Here is a 14702-nt window from a genome sequence, read left to right as displayed (position 1 = left end):
CACATTGCATACTCTAGTTTTTCGATGATAGGGAATAAATGTTTAAAATTATACTGTGTAATGTAAATAGACTAGTTTAAACTGGATTCTTGGTGGGAAAGTCAGAGCATTCCCTGGAGAGCTGACCCCCACCTTTCGATATTTTCATTTGAACTGGCCTATGCCCTGCATTACATTGAACCTTCCTGAAGCCTGGACCCATAGAAGCAAGCCACATCATCTGCATTGTTTTACTGTATTCACTGACTATATAAGCAGGGGCTCTGGACCTAGTGGACAGTCTGTGACCACAGCCTTCAGACCTGAATGACTGTACACTGGATCCAGGGTGCCTGCGATAAGTAATGGCTGTACTTCTTTTATTCTGATTTGTTATTCTGCTACTTTTGGCTATTAAATCACATTGTGCTTTGGAATCACATTACGGCAATCGACAACCGTTATTGGATAGCAACTAGGCGTGCATAACAATTTGGGGGCTCACGTCGGAAGTTGCGCTACCGGACGATATGCAAGGCCTATGGATTTCGATTCCTCAAAAGGGTGGAGACGCTTCATATACGGGTAAGAATGCATTGTGTTCAAAACCTGTTGACCATTCTGTGTTGTGAAACCGAATATCCGTTTTTGCATAATCTAAGGAGCGCTAACTTGAATCTAGGGATAAGAGAGAACTTTCTTTTTATTGCCGTTTTGCGTTTTTAATATATTGCATTGCAGTGCGTATGTGTACTTCCGGTATTGTTGCCATGTGTTAACAGTCGTGTTCATAGTCTGTTATATGCATAGTATAATCACTTGGTAAAGCCTCTGGATATTGGGAGCCCCTCCAGCCAGTACAACAACACCCGTAGTCTACTCCGAAAGTCTAGTGTTCACTGTTACCCCTAGTGGTGGGGACAGGCTTGGCTGCAGATAAACGGAGGGTCATGTGATGTGTACTGGCTGTGGAGAACCCAGGAGCAGAGAGTTATGGCAGACAGCGTATCCAGAGAACAGGCCGAGGTCAGGGGTCACTTGCTTGGTAAAATAGTCAAAAACACGCCAGGGGTCGGGTTCAGGGTTCGCGAGCAAATCAGCAGTATCCAAGGTTCAAGTTAGAAGGTCAAGGGCACGGGCAAAAAGACAAATCCAAGGTACAGGCAGGGGTCATACACACGGCAAACGAGAGTCCAAAGGTTTAACACCAACAGCAAGCAGCAAAACAGAAGTCTGGAAGCTTTAACCGGCAGGGAGGCTAAGCCCTCCCTGCCTTAAATACAGAAATGGATCAATGAGAGCCTAGCTCTCTAATTACACTCAGACTGGCCCCATAATTAAATTAATTAGCCCGCAGGCTTGCCTAACTGTTGCGCACGCGCCTGGCTGCCCCCATAGTGCCGGGACGTGGCGTTTCACTAAGCGTCACTGAACTAAGAAATGGATTTCCCCCCCTGGACCTTTTTGTAGTCCAGAATCTTCTCCACCACAAATTTCTTGTGGCCTTCCGGGATGACAGGCTGAGACTTTCGTAAGTAATGGAGCCTCGACTTGCGTGCAGATAAAGCAGGCTTCAGAAGAGAACAGTGGAAGGTGTTCGGCATCCTAAGTGAACAAGGAAGTTTTAGCCTGAAGGCGACAGGATTGACCTGTTTGGTGATCAGGAATGGGCCAATAAATCTAGGGCACAGTTTTTTTTTGCAGGGCTGTCTGAGCTTGATATCGCGGGTGGAAAACCAGACTTTTTGTCCCACCTTAAATGAACAGGCCTTCCGATGAGTCTGCAAATTTTTTAGACTGGAAAGAGGCCTGTACTAATGCAGCATGCACTTTTTTTTAAAAACAGACTTGAGGTATGTAGCCGTGGAACGGAACTCCGGAAGAGTTGAGGAAGGACAAAGAATTGGATCTCGGATTGAAGCCAAAATTACAGAAAAAAAGAAGAGGTTTGAGTGGAGGAATGAGATGCGTTATTATATGCGAACTCAGCCCACCGACGCAATGATGATCAATTGTCTTGAAACTCAGTAGTGTAGAAACTGTTACAACGATTGGTTAACTCTTTCAGTCTGTCCATTGGATTGAGGGTAATAGGCTGAAGAGAGACTGATGTTAATCCCAAGGATGCTACAGAAGGACCTCCAGAACTGAGCAACAAATTGGAAGCCCCGGTCTGAAACAATGTCAATGGGTAAGCCATGAAGACGAAAAACATGCTGTACAAATAGCACAGCCAGATCCTGAGCGCTAGGGAGCTTGGTCAGAGGATCAAAACGGGACATTTTACTGAAACGGGCCACTATCACCGAAATAGTGGTGTTTCCTGAAGAGTATGGCAGATCCACAATAAAATCCATTGACAGATGTGTCCAGGGTTTCATAGGTGTAGACAAAGGCATAAGTGGACCTGAACGAGAGATTCTGGGTGTTTTGTTTCTTGCGCAATCTTCACAAGTCCAGACAAAGCTCTCAACATCCAAGGACCGTGAAGGCCACCATACAGAACGTGTAAGGATTTCAAGGGTTCTAGAGATACCCGGATGGCTGGCTCATTCGTTCTAGCTTTCTTGCGCTATGCGATTATAATTCCTGGGACTTTTCCTCTCGATCTTACTATTTTTCACATCTTCAAAGTTTCCAAGATTTTTTTTCTTGATACACCATATTAGATGGATTAAATGGTTTATATCTTCTAGACCCATTCCTTTGAGTAGGTAGTTCTTTAATCAAAGGTGGTTTAATAGGATATGTGGGATCTTGGTCCTTATCCTGTACAATATATCGCTGAAAATGGGTGGGTTTCTTATTTCCCCTTACTCCATAGTCCCCAATATTTTTCTTCTTACTTAGCTTAAATTGCTGTGGATCTCTATGACCAAGTTCAAGATCTTTTTTTTTTTTTTTTTTTTTTGTCCCTTTTTTTTTAAACTTTTTACTTTTAATTTGTAAAATTTCATCTTCAATGTGTTTAATTTTATTCATCGTGAGGGTCTCAAGATTTTTAAAATCTTCTATATGTTCCAAAGGTTTCAATCTATCCTGGCTTGTCTTGATCTCCCTTTCTATTTGGGTAAGTTTATTTTCTCTTTCCTCAACAATAAGTTTTGTAAGTTCAGTGGAACAAGTATCTGTTTTGTTCCATTTGACAAGAAAACCCTTGTCTTCAGATACAAATGTTGATTTTTTTTTTTTTTGAATACTCTCAAACATCTGGGTATTAGGTTAAGTTCAATATACTTCTTAAGAGTGGTGACCTCCCACCAATGTTTAGTCTCGGCTATGAGTAATTTTTCATAGCGAAGGAAATTTGAACAAAAATTCCCTTCATCAACCAGAGAAGTATCTACTTCTATATTATCAGAAAATTTCTCCGTAAACTTAGTAAGCCTTGTTGTTCTAAGATTTTGAAACATTGACACTGGGTATGCAGCAGATAGGTAAGGGTTAATTGGAAACAGTAAAAGATCCTAATCTGCGCTTCCTAGTTAAAACACAAACACAAAGCACAAACAAGCTGCCCAACAGGAGAGTAGAGGAAACCCCAAATCCTCACAACAGAGAACAGTAGAGAAGAACTCCTAGGTGCTAAAACAGTCAAAAACAAAATACACACCAGTAGTTTTCGAAATATTGTGAGAATAAAACATGATATAAAATGCAGTTGTCTACATAATAAACATTTGCTTCGGGCCAGATAGCAGATAAAAATATTAAAAACAATGTCAGATAAGGATCTTGAAGCAATATTTGAACAACTTCTTTGTCACAATATTTCCAGTTGGAAAAAATAAGTTCCCAGGTTTATTCAAAACAAAGGATTCCGTTACCTGAACCTTTCAATGTAAAATGAAAAAGCCTCAAAATGAGTACTCGCTAGAGCCCTTTTACAAGTCCAGCGTACCAACAAGTGCCGAATCAACCAGCCACTCCTGCGGCTATGTTAAATTTCTGTGTAAATGATCCCCTCGTCCTGAACAGCTGGTAACCTAAAACTATTGTGGTGAACTACGGGGGATTAATTTCGTACCTCCGTCCTACACACTTTTTGCCAAACTGGAGTTCCGATTCCACCGATGTTGAAATAGAACCCTTTTACAAGTCCAGCATAGAGACAAGTGCCGAATCAAACAGCCACTCCTGCGGCTGTGAAGAATTTCTGTGTAAAAGATCCCCTCGTCACAAATAGCTGATACCCTAAGACTTATTCTTACAATATATGTCGAAAACTACTGGTGTGTATTTTGTTTTTGACTGTTTTAGCGCCTAGGAGTTCTCTACTCTTCTCTGTTGTGAGGATTTGGGGTTTCCTCTACATTCCTGTTGGGCAGCTTGTTTGTGTTTTGTGTTTTAACGAGGAAGCGCAGATTAGGATCTTTTACTCTAGCAGCAACGACACAGTTTGCTGGGATATCCGATATAAGAGGATCCACATCATAGGGAAGTGGCTGTAACGGTACTAATGGATGGGCTCAGGGAAAATCTAAAGACGAGTACAAACCTCAACACCTGGTTGGAGGGGCATCACGGTAGATTCTCAGAGATTGCTGTGGAGCATGATAAGAACATTTTTAGAAAGGGAGAAAAGAGTGATAGGTTGATGATGGTAAGTATTTCAGGCTTTAGAGGGACTGCACACACAACCACAAACATACCACACACACACACACACACACACACACACACACACACACACACACACTCACTCACTCACTACAGGAAATGGGATAGTGACATGTTATAACTGTCATCAAAAGGGACACACATAAGGAGGTTTTGTCCAGAAAGAAGATTGGAGACACCTAGAGGGGGATCACATAGATACCCACAAAGGAGAAACACACAGGTTAGGGAGCTCACAACTACCCGCGCATGTTATAGCAGCAAATACTGCGTGGAAAAGTGATAGCGCTAGGGGTCCGGTTATACCTGTAGTCTACAGCCAGTGAGGTTAACTGAGAGTCTGAGGGAAGAACCTACAATGAGAGTTGACATAGCTCCTAGGAAACAAACTTTTCTTGTAGATACAGGGGCGGCCAGATCAGTGATGACCTCTCCTTTTAATCTACAGATGACCAGTAAAACTATTCCAGCTATGTGGGTAACGGGGAGAGTGTTACATTACCCTTTGACTAAACCTGCAGAAGTTACTATCGGGCCTCTGCATACCAAGCATTCATTTCTCTTGGCGGCAGCAGCTCCTAACTTGCTGGGAAGGGATTTATTGTGAAAAATGGGGTGTCAAATACTGTACCCCTGATGGTGTATTCCTAGACATACCAGAGAAGGTTGCACATGAGGTACAGGATATATTGAACACCCCACAAAGGTTAATGTTACACTCTACCTGTGATGGACTTTGTTCTATAATGGTAAAGTGAATGTTGCTGGAAATACCGGGTTCCCTATGGCCCAAAGATGGACAGGACACTGGATTGATGGCAAATGTAGCTCCTGTGATGGTAAATCTAGAAAGTGGTAGGATATCTTCAAAAATCCCACAGTATCCATTAAAACCGGAGGTGGAATTAGGGGTGTATCCTGTTACTGAGGCTGTTGCAACGAGGAATTTTAATTCGTTCATCCAGCACAGCCAAAAGTCCATTTTCCCTGTGAAGAAGAGTGAGGGGAGGGGCTATAGATTAGTCCAGGACGTAAGGGGAATTAATAAAGTTGTTGAGAGCCCATTACCCGTAGTGCCCAATCCAGCTTTCATCCTCATGCAGATTCCACCGTCTGCTAGTCATTTTACTGTCATTGACCTCTGACCTCTGTTCTGCCCTCTTAGTCCTTTTTCACCCTGACTGACAACACCTTTTTGCATTCTCCTATAGGGGGGTGCAATACACATGGACCAGACTTCCCCAGGGGTTCATTGACAGCACTAGTATTTTCTCCCAAGCCTTACATGGCTGTTTACAATCCTTCCAATCAAGCAATGGGTCTGTTCTAATTCAATATGTGGACGATTTGTTGTTGTGCTCTGATTCGTTTGTCATGTTTACATGATACTAAATTGTTGTTACTTCATCTCTCGCAAACAGGGCACAAGGTTGCAAAGGACAAGTTACAGCCATGTCAGACTAGGGTTAAATACTTGGAACACTCTCTCACCCAGGGGCTAAGACATTTGACAACAGACAGAATCGAGGCAATACAACACATGACTCTGCTGCAGAACCAGAAGCAATTCCGTACCACCTTGGGGATGTGTAGATACTGTAGATCCTGGATCCCAGGTTTTTCTATTCTAGCGTTACCATTGCAGGAGTTAATCTCTTCCTCAAAACCAGAACGTGTCATACACACAGAGGAGTCAGAGCAAGCATTCTTTAATCTTAAAGATAGCCTGACTAGAGCACCTGCATTGGGAATACCTGATTATGAAAAACCCTTTGAGCTATACTGTATGGAAGCTGATGGTTGTGCAGCAGGTGTCCTCACTCAGAAACATGGTTACGCTAACAGACCTACATACTACAGTGCACAATTGGACACTGGCAAGATCACTCCCAACATGTCTCAGAAGTGTAGCAGCAACTGCTCTTTTGGTAAGTTAGAGCGAGGACGCAGTATTAGGACGTGATTCAACTGTTTATACGCCTCATGCGGTATCGGCTCTGTTGAATTCAGATCAAACCAGACACGTCTCTTCTGATGGCACCCTCAAACATCACCATCAAACAATGTAGCACTTTAGATCCAGCTACATACCTTCCATATGTGTCACGAGAGACACAAAGGGTGGGAGGTGAGGAGACCCTGGATGTGGATGAGTTTTGCAGGCATACTGGTACGCATGATTGTATGGAATATCTGAACCAGACCTTTACTACAAGGCCCGACATACGTGACATCCCCTTAGAAAATGTAGATTTTACGTTTTATACAGACGGGAGTTGTCATAGACAGACAGATACGGGAGAACTATGCACAGGTTAGGCTGTTGTAGACGATCAGGAGGTTGTAGAAGCTGGACCCCTTTGCCCACCTAACTCAGCCCAAGTGGCCGAACTAGTAGCATTAAGGAGAGCGTGTGAGTTGGCAAAGGGTAAGTCAGCTAATATATATATATACTGACTCTGTACACCTTTGGAGTAGTGCACAACTTCGGGGCCCTTTGGCGTCTTAGAAACTTTACGACAGCGCCAGGCACACCAGTAGCACACTCAAAACACATAAAAGGACTTCTGACAGCAATACAGTTACCCAAGACAGTAGCCGTCATAAAGTGTAAAGACCACACCTCTGAAGAAGACCTGATGTCAGTGGGCAATAGCAGGGCGGACAAAGCTGCTAAATGGGCAGCAGGGCAACCTATAACTGTATCAATAGACAATAAGACACAACAATCAGACATTAGGCACTCAGAGATTGATTGAAATGCAAGATTTGTGTTCCCTACAGGAAAAGGCGGTCTGGAAGGCGAAGGGATTTGGTCAAAAGTACTCGGGACTCTGGAGAGATGGACAAGGTAGGCCCGTGGCTCCCAGAGCATATTACCCATGCCTGGCTGAGGCAGCACACGGTCTGACTCATCTGGGTAAAGAAGGTATATGCAAACTAGTGAGAGCATACTGGTGCGCACCTGGCTTTTCCTCTCAGGCCGGTAAGAAGGCAATGTCCTGTCTTACTTGTTTGAGGAAAAATGTTGGGAAAACTATACCAACTGAGCCATCCCATATCCCTCTTACAGACGGACCTTTTCAGGTAAGACAAGTTGACTATCCAATTACCACCTTGCAGTAATTTTAAATATGTGTTTGTATGTATTGATGTGTTTTCCAGTTGGGTAGAAGCATCTGTAACAGTTATGTAACGTATGTAACAATGCAGTAATGTAGGTAATTAAATAAGGAGTACTTGCCTTACTCTAGATCAGAGCTGGCTGGCCGGTGGTGCGGAGTATAACAAACCCCCTGGTGTTCACCAAGAAGCGCAGCAAGGCGGGATGGGCTTCTCTGCGGAGGATCGCAGATCGCAGTCCACTGGTCTGCCTCTAGAGGTAAGGATATGGGAGCTAGCTCACAATCACACTGAAACCGGAAGATTACTATGAACCACTCTGTGGTCAGGATAACCGTATCAGTATACGGAAATGCAGAGTGAGACGTAGTCAGGAATAGACGAGGTCTGGTACACTGGAGCAGAGAGACAAACGTGGTCAGCAAGCCTGGGTCTGGTACACTGGAGCAGAGAGAGATAAACATGGTCAGCAAGCCTGGGTCTGGTACACTGGAATCACACAGAAACGCCAAGTCAGGAACAGGAAGAAGTTGCTCTGATGCTGCCCAGGCGTCAGAGCAGGGTTTTAGTAGTTGCAGCTTTTGAATTCCCAGCCCTGCATGATCATGTGACAGCGCTGCCGAGACCCGGAAGAGGAGAGGATTGCGGCGCAGGGACGGGGGAGGGTGAGTTTGTAACAGTACCCCCTCCAAAAATGGTGGACCCTGGACACCTATATTGGCTTGGTGGGGAATTTCCTATGGAAAGTTCGCAGAAGTCGTGGGGCGTGTAAATCGGCAGCAGGGACCCATGAACGTTCCTCAGGGCCGTACCCTTTACAGTCCATATGAAACTGCAGAACTCCTCTAGAACGACGGGAATCCAGAATTTGAGGCCTGATGGTTGTGGCCAGTCCAGGATGGCTTTAAGCTTGGGTGGATCCATTAGAAGGCCAGTTTCGGATATAATATATCCTAGGAAGGGAAGTTTCTTTTGTTCGAAAACACATTTTTCGAGTTTGCAGTATAATTGACACCTTCGAAGCCTACTCAGTACTTCTCTTAAATGTCTTCAATGTGATGCAAGATCTGGAGAAAAGATAAGGATGTTGTCTAGATAGATAACTACGAATTGATAGAGTAAGTCTTGGAAGATATCATTCATGATGTTCTGGAAAACAGTGGGAGCATTGCATAATCCAAAGGGCATTACCAGGTACTCGAAGTGTCCATCCCGAGTATTAAAAGCTGTCTTACACTCGTCCACTTTTATTCTAATAAGGTTGTATGCATCAACTTGGAAAAAATGTTAGCCCCCTTAATTTGGTCAAAGAGCTCAGAGATCAACGGTAGGGGATATCTGTTCTTCACAGTGATAGAATTGATGGCACGGTAATCAATACAAGGGCGAAGGCCCCCATCTTGCTTCTTTACAAAGAGGAGACCTGCCCCTGCTGGGAATGATGATTTACGTATAAATCCTCTCAAGGTTTTCTTGGACATATTCAGATACAGCATTGGTCTCAGGAACAGATAAGGGGAAAATATGTCCGTGGGGAATGGGTTTACCTGGTTGGAGATTAATAGCACAGTCCCAATTTCTATGAGGTGGGAGTTTAGTGGCCTCCTGTTCACAGAAGACATCTGCAAAACTGTGGTATTGAATGTGCAATAATTGGGGTTTGCCAAGTTGAGCATTAACATTGGAAAAAATAGGGGTTACTTTAGTTAGACAACTGCTGTGGCAAGCAGAACTCCAGGAAAGAATTTCAACCGAATGCCAGTCTATCCCAGGAGAGTGAAGACGAAGCCATGGCAGACCCAGAATCAGGGAATTAATGGCCTTGGGAATCACTTAAAAAAGAGATGGTCTCCACATGTAACGCTCCAATCCTGAAAGTTAAGGGTATGGTTCTGAAAAGAATGTGTCCTCTCTCTAAAGACTGGGTAGGAATACCAAATTGAGAGATAGTGGCTGAAGAAATGGAATTGCTTGCTGCCCCGGAATCTAATAAGGCAGAAACAAGGTGGACCACAGGACCTGCCACTACTTCACAGGGAATAATCAGACAATCTTTACTGTTGGAAGAAGAGTGGATGTGAAAAGAGGGACCTAACGAAACCTCCCTACTAATCGTTAGATTCTGTCATTTCCCGGGCGCTTAGGACAGGCACCCAAAAGATGACACCCCTCGCCACAATACAAGCACAATCTGTTCCTGAACCTTCTCTCTGTTCAGCCGAAAGGCGGGTTCTACCAAGCTGCATGGGTTCCTCCGGAGGTTGATCAAGGGTCTGAAAACTAGGAGCAAGACAATAAGGGCCACGCCGGGATTGTTCCCTCTCCAGAGATCGCTCCTTGAAGCAAAGGGCAATTTTAATGCATAAGGAAATTAAATCATCCAAAGAGGTAGAGGGAGTTCTTGGGAGATCAATTCATCCTTAATTCGGTCTGTAAGGCCTTGCCAAAAATCAGTTATTAAGGCTTAATTTTTCCACAGGAGCTCTGAGGCCATAGTCCTAAATTGTACAGCATATTGACCTACCGAGAGGTCTCCTTGCCGGAGACTAAGGATGCTGGTAGCTGCATTGACGACCCGACTGGGCTCATCAAAATCCTTCTTGAAGGTAGAGAGGAAATTGTGAGAGAGATGATCCCTTACTTCATAACTACCCCAGAGTGGAGATGCCCAAGCTAGGCCCTGACCAGACAAGAGGGATATTATATATGCTACTTTGGCCTTTTCAGACGGAAAATTATCAGGAAGGAGCTCAAACTGTATAGCACATTGATTTAAAACTCCCCTACATAACTTAGGGCCCCTATCAAACTTAGGTGGGTTCGGAATATGCATAGATGAAGCTGCACCTGCAGGTATGGAGGCGACAGTAGTAGCCTGTATAGGGGCTGATGCTGTCCCTGATGCTGCTAAGGTTGTCTGCAAGGTATCTATTCGGGCTGACAGTCCTTGTAAAGATTTAATCAATTGATCCTGATTAGCTTCCTGCTTTTCTACTCTTACTAACAGGTGTTGGAGCAAATTCCTAGGAGAAGGGTCTCCCGCAGTATCCATATTTGTGGTCAGAGCAAATTGTAACAGTTATGTAAAATACTCTTACTAACCTACAAGGCCATCAACAAAGCTGCACCAACATACATCTCCTCTCTTGTCACAAAATATCTCCCAACTCGGCAACTCTGTTCTGCACAAGATCTGCGTCTCTCATCTACCCTTATTACATCCTCCCATTCCCGGTTACAGGACTTTTTCCAGGCTGCACCCATTCTATGGAATTCTCTCCCTCGCTCAATAAGACTTTCCTCTAGTCTACAAGCTTTCAAGCGTTCTCTGAAAACCCACCTCTTCAGACAAGCTTATAATATTCCTCAACCACCCTCTTAACCTCACTACACTACCCTATTACCACCTGTTATACAACTACCCCTTGACCAACATTGTTGTGTGACAGGATCATTTAGCTTATGAGTCACTTTTACCTTTGCAGTCTGGCTGGGCCGACTGCAAATGTAGACTTAACCTCATGTGTCAAACTCCCATTGTCCAATAGATTGTAAGCTTGCGAGCAGGGCCTTCTCACCGCTTTGTCTGTTTTACCCAGTTTGTTTATTAGTTTACTATGTTTGTCTCCAATTGTAAAGTGCTACGGAATATGTTGGCGCTATATAAATAAATGATGAACGTGTGTAACAATGCGGTAATGTAGGTAATAAAATATGGAGTACTTACCTTACTCTAGATCAGCGCTAGCCGGCCGGTGATGCGGAGTCTAACGAACCCCCTGGTGTTCACCAAGAACCGCCGCAAGGAGGGATGGGCTCGCTGCGGAGGATCGCAGGTCGCAGTCCACTGTTCTGCCTCTAGAGGTAAGGATGTGGGATGTAGCTCACGATCACACTGAAACCTGATAATTAATATGAACCACTCCGTGGTCAGGATAGCCCAGGGGTAGGCAACCTGCGGCTCTCCAGGTGTTGTGAAACTACAAGTCCCAGCATGCTTTGCCAGCAGATAACCAGCAGATAGGTGGCAAGGCATGCTGGGATTTGTAGTTTCACAACACCTGGAGAGCCGCAGGTTGCCTACCCCGGGATCGCTGGATCAGAATACGGGAATGCAGAGTGAGACACATAGTCAGGAATAGACGAGGTCTGGTACACTGGAGCAGAGAGATAAACGTGGTCAGCAAGCCTGGGTCTGGAAAGTCAACAGGCAGGTCTGGTACACTGGAATCACACAGAAACGCCAAGTCAAGAACAGGAAGAAGTTGCTCTGACGCTTCCCAGGCGTCAGAGCAGGGTTTTAGTAGTTGCAGCTTTTGAATTCTTCGCCCTGCATGATCATGTGACAGCGCTGCCAAGACCCGGAAGAGGAGAGGATCGTGGCACAGGAACGGGTGAGTTATAACAATATTCAGCAGCCACTAATACTGCTGTGTTCACTGCAAAGAAAATTGTTCAGGAATTTGTGTGTAGATACGGTAACCCTAGAATCATAGAAAGTGATAGGGGTACCCATTTTTCTGGTGAAATCTTCCAGAACGTGTAAGTTCATGGGAATCATTAGCAGACTTTACACCTCTTACCGACCACAAGCCAGTGGTAAAGTGGAAAGGGTAAACGGTACTATTAAGAACAAGCTTGGTAAGATAATGGCTGAAACTGGGTTGGCGTGGCCAGAAGCTTTGCCACTAGTCCTCCCATAGCATCCGAACCACTCCCAAACCTCTTAATCTGTCCCCCTTTGAGATACGATCAAATGAGGTTGTAGGCCAAAAAGTAAGTCTACAAGACGACTTGAAGTGTAACAATGAAGTGACTGTGCAGTATCTCATAAAAACTAAAAATGCTGTCACCTGGTATGTCAGAAACGAACTGTCATGATGTTGAACCTCGGCAATATGTTATGATCCGCAATTTCTTACGCTCAGGTTGTTTAACATACTGTTGGGAAGACCCGTACCAAGTGTTGCTGACCAGTACCACGTCAGTAGCCTGGAGAAAGTATGAGATAAAGCCGAGACCGAATGACACTGATCTGTTACTCGTAAACCGGTTCCGGGAGACCTAAAGCCTGCAGTCAAGACACCTGAGCCAAGGATGTTGCCCAGACTATCTTCCCAGCAATGGAGTGGCGATTTTTGTTTTTCTTCTGTTCCAGGATTTGTCTTGTTTTCATTTTTTATAGGACACCCTATTTTTGTGAAGGAGAATGGATGACAGAGGCAGGATCTGGTAGTGATACTGATGAGATGGATTTGGAAGAAAGGTTGATAGAACCCACGGTGCAGCCCATTATCAAGCTTGGTCCAGGGGTTATGAAAAGGTCTGCTTGCTCTGGAACTCGGAGACAGTGTGAGGGGCTATTGTCTGATGAATATTGTATTTGTAAGTACTGTGACTCCCTAGTTGAAGAGAAATGCATCCAGCGATGCCAGTTGAATAGTAATCTGGACATGGGCGGGCATCCTCTGGAGGATTATAACTCCCTAGTGGGTAAGGTCCTAAACTAAACAGTGCTGGGTGTGCTGTCATGTGCCTCAGGGACAGCATAACATAGGGCTAGTGCCGTTCCTACTAAATATCTCTGAGGTCTTTGAATTAAGGAGAGGGAGGTCAATAGAAGGGAATTATAATAACACTAGGTCCTCTAGCCTGAAGCTTCGCCAATACTCCATAGACCGGTCTTTATTGTGTCTAAATATCTCATGTAAAATGACTGGAGAATTGGGAAGCTGACCTACCAGATTAGACAATGGCTTTCCACAATCATTTTGGAGGGAGAATTGCAAGGTCACCAATAGGCAGAAATGTTAATGGACATCATAGACTAGGACGCATCAACAGACATAAGAAAGTACTCGTTGGGAGGGTTCCTCAGAGTTATTGTCAGGATATAATCCATACCGAAACTTGTTTTGAACAGATGGAGACAATGGGTATAGGCAGATTTGTCAAGACACTATGCAATATTATTAGCGATCGTACTGTACCTTATGTCCTCCCAGATGATATGTACTATGTTTGTGGGAGAAAGGCTTATTCCTGGTTAGCTCCGAATTCCAAGGGTTTGTGTTTCTTAAGTAGACTGGTTCCTTAAATCATGACTATTACACATGAATAAATGGTTGGTATTCACAAGACTACATCCCCACCATACATACACACACAGTATGAACATTGTGGCAAAAGAAATATGATTCCTGGTGAAGAACCCATAGCTACAAAACTGATTAGTGAGACCAAGGGGTAAATGTATCAAGCTGCGAGTTTGCAACTCCAGCAATTTTCTCAGGAGAGTTGAAACTAGCTGATGTATGAAGCTGAGTTTTCATACAAAATCGCCAGAGTTCTGCTTCTGTCAAAATCGCTACTTGCAAAATCGCCAGAGAACAAACTCACCACTGTTTGCCACTGCAGCTATACAAGTCTAAAATGTATGAAGCTGCGAGTTAGCAAACTCAGGAGAGTTCGCTTCTAAACACGCCAGATACAACAGGCTGCTTGATAGCAGCGTGTTGTATCAACACATCACTGTTACACTGCCCTGGCAGTGTTAAAAAGTTAAAGAACAGATAAAAGTTAAAAAAAATAAATAAAGCGTGAGGTCCCCCCACTATTTATGCTTAACCCTAGTGCTGCCTGACTAGTACTGGTCCCGTGAAAATCGGGGAAAAATTTTGCGTGGGGTCCCCCCTGATTTTCACTTTACCAGCACTAGGCAAACCAGCCAGGGTTGGCGGCACTATAGCAGGGGGATGCGCGGCAGAGGTCCCCCTGCCATAATGACTAACCAACCCTAGACTGTTCAGCGCTGGGCTGGATTCCCTAGGGAGTGGGGTCCGCCAAAATAAACGAGCGCCCCCCCCCTAGAAAGAACCAGCCCAGTGCTGATAACTCTTGACAGTAAGTAGCTTCTTTTTTTTTTTCTTTCTTAAGATGTTAGCAGACTAGGGGTTCCTTTTTCCAACCAATACTATAAA

The sequence above is a fragment of the Mixophyes fleayi genome, chromosome 8 (assembly GCF_038048845.1).
Source record: "Mixophyes fleayi isolate aMixFle1 chromosome 8, aMixFle1.hap1, whole genome shotgun sequence".
Classification (NCBI taxonomy): Eukaryota; Metazoa; Chordata; class Amphibia; order Anura; family Limnodynastidae; genus Mixophyes; species Mixophyes fleayi.
The sequence above is the reverse complement of the archived record's forward strand: the minus strand, read 5'-3'. Positions refer to the sequence as shown.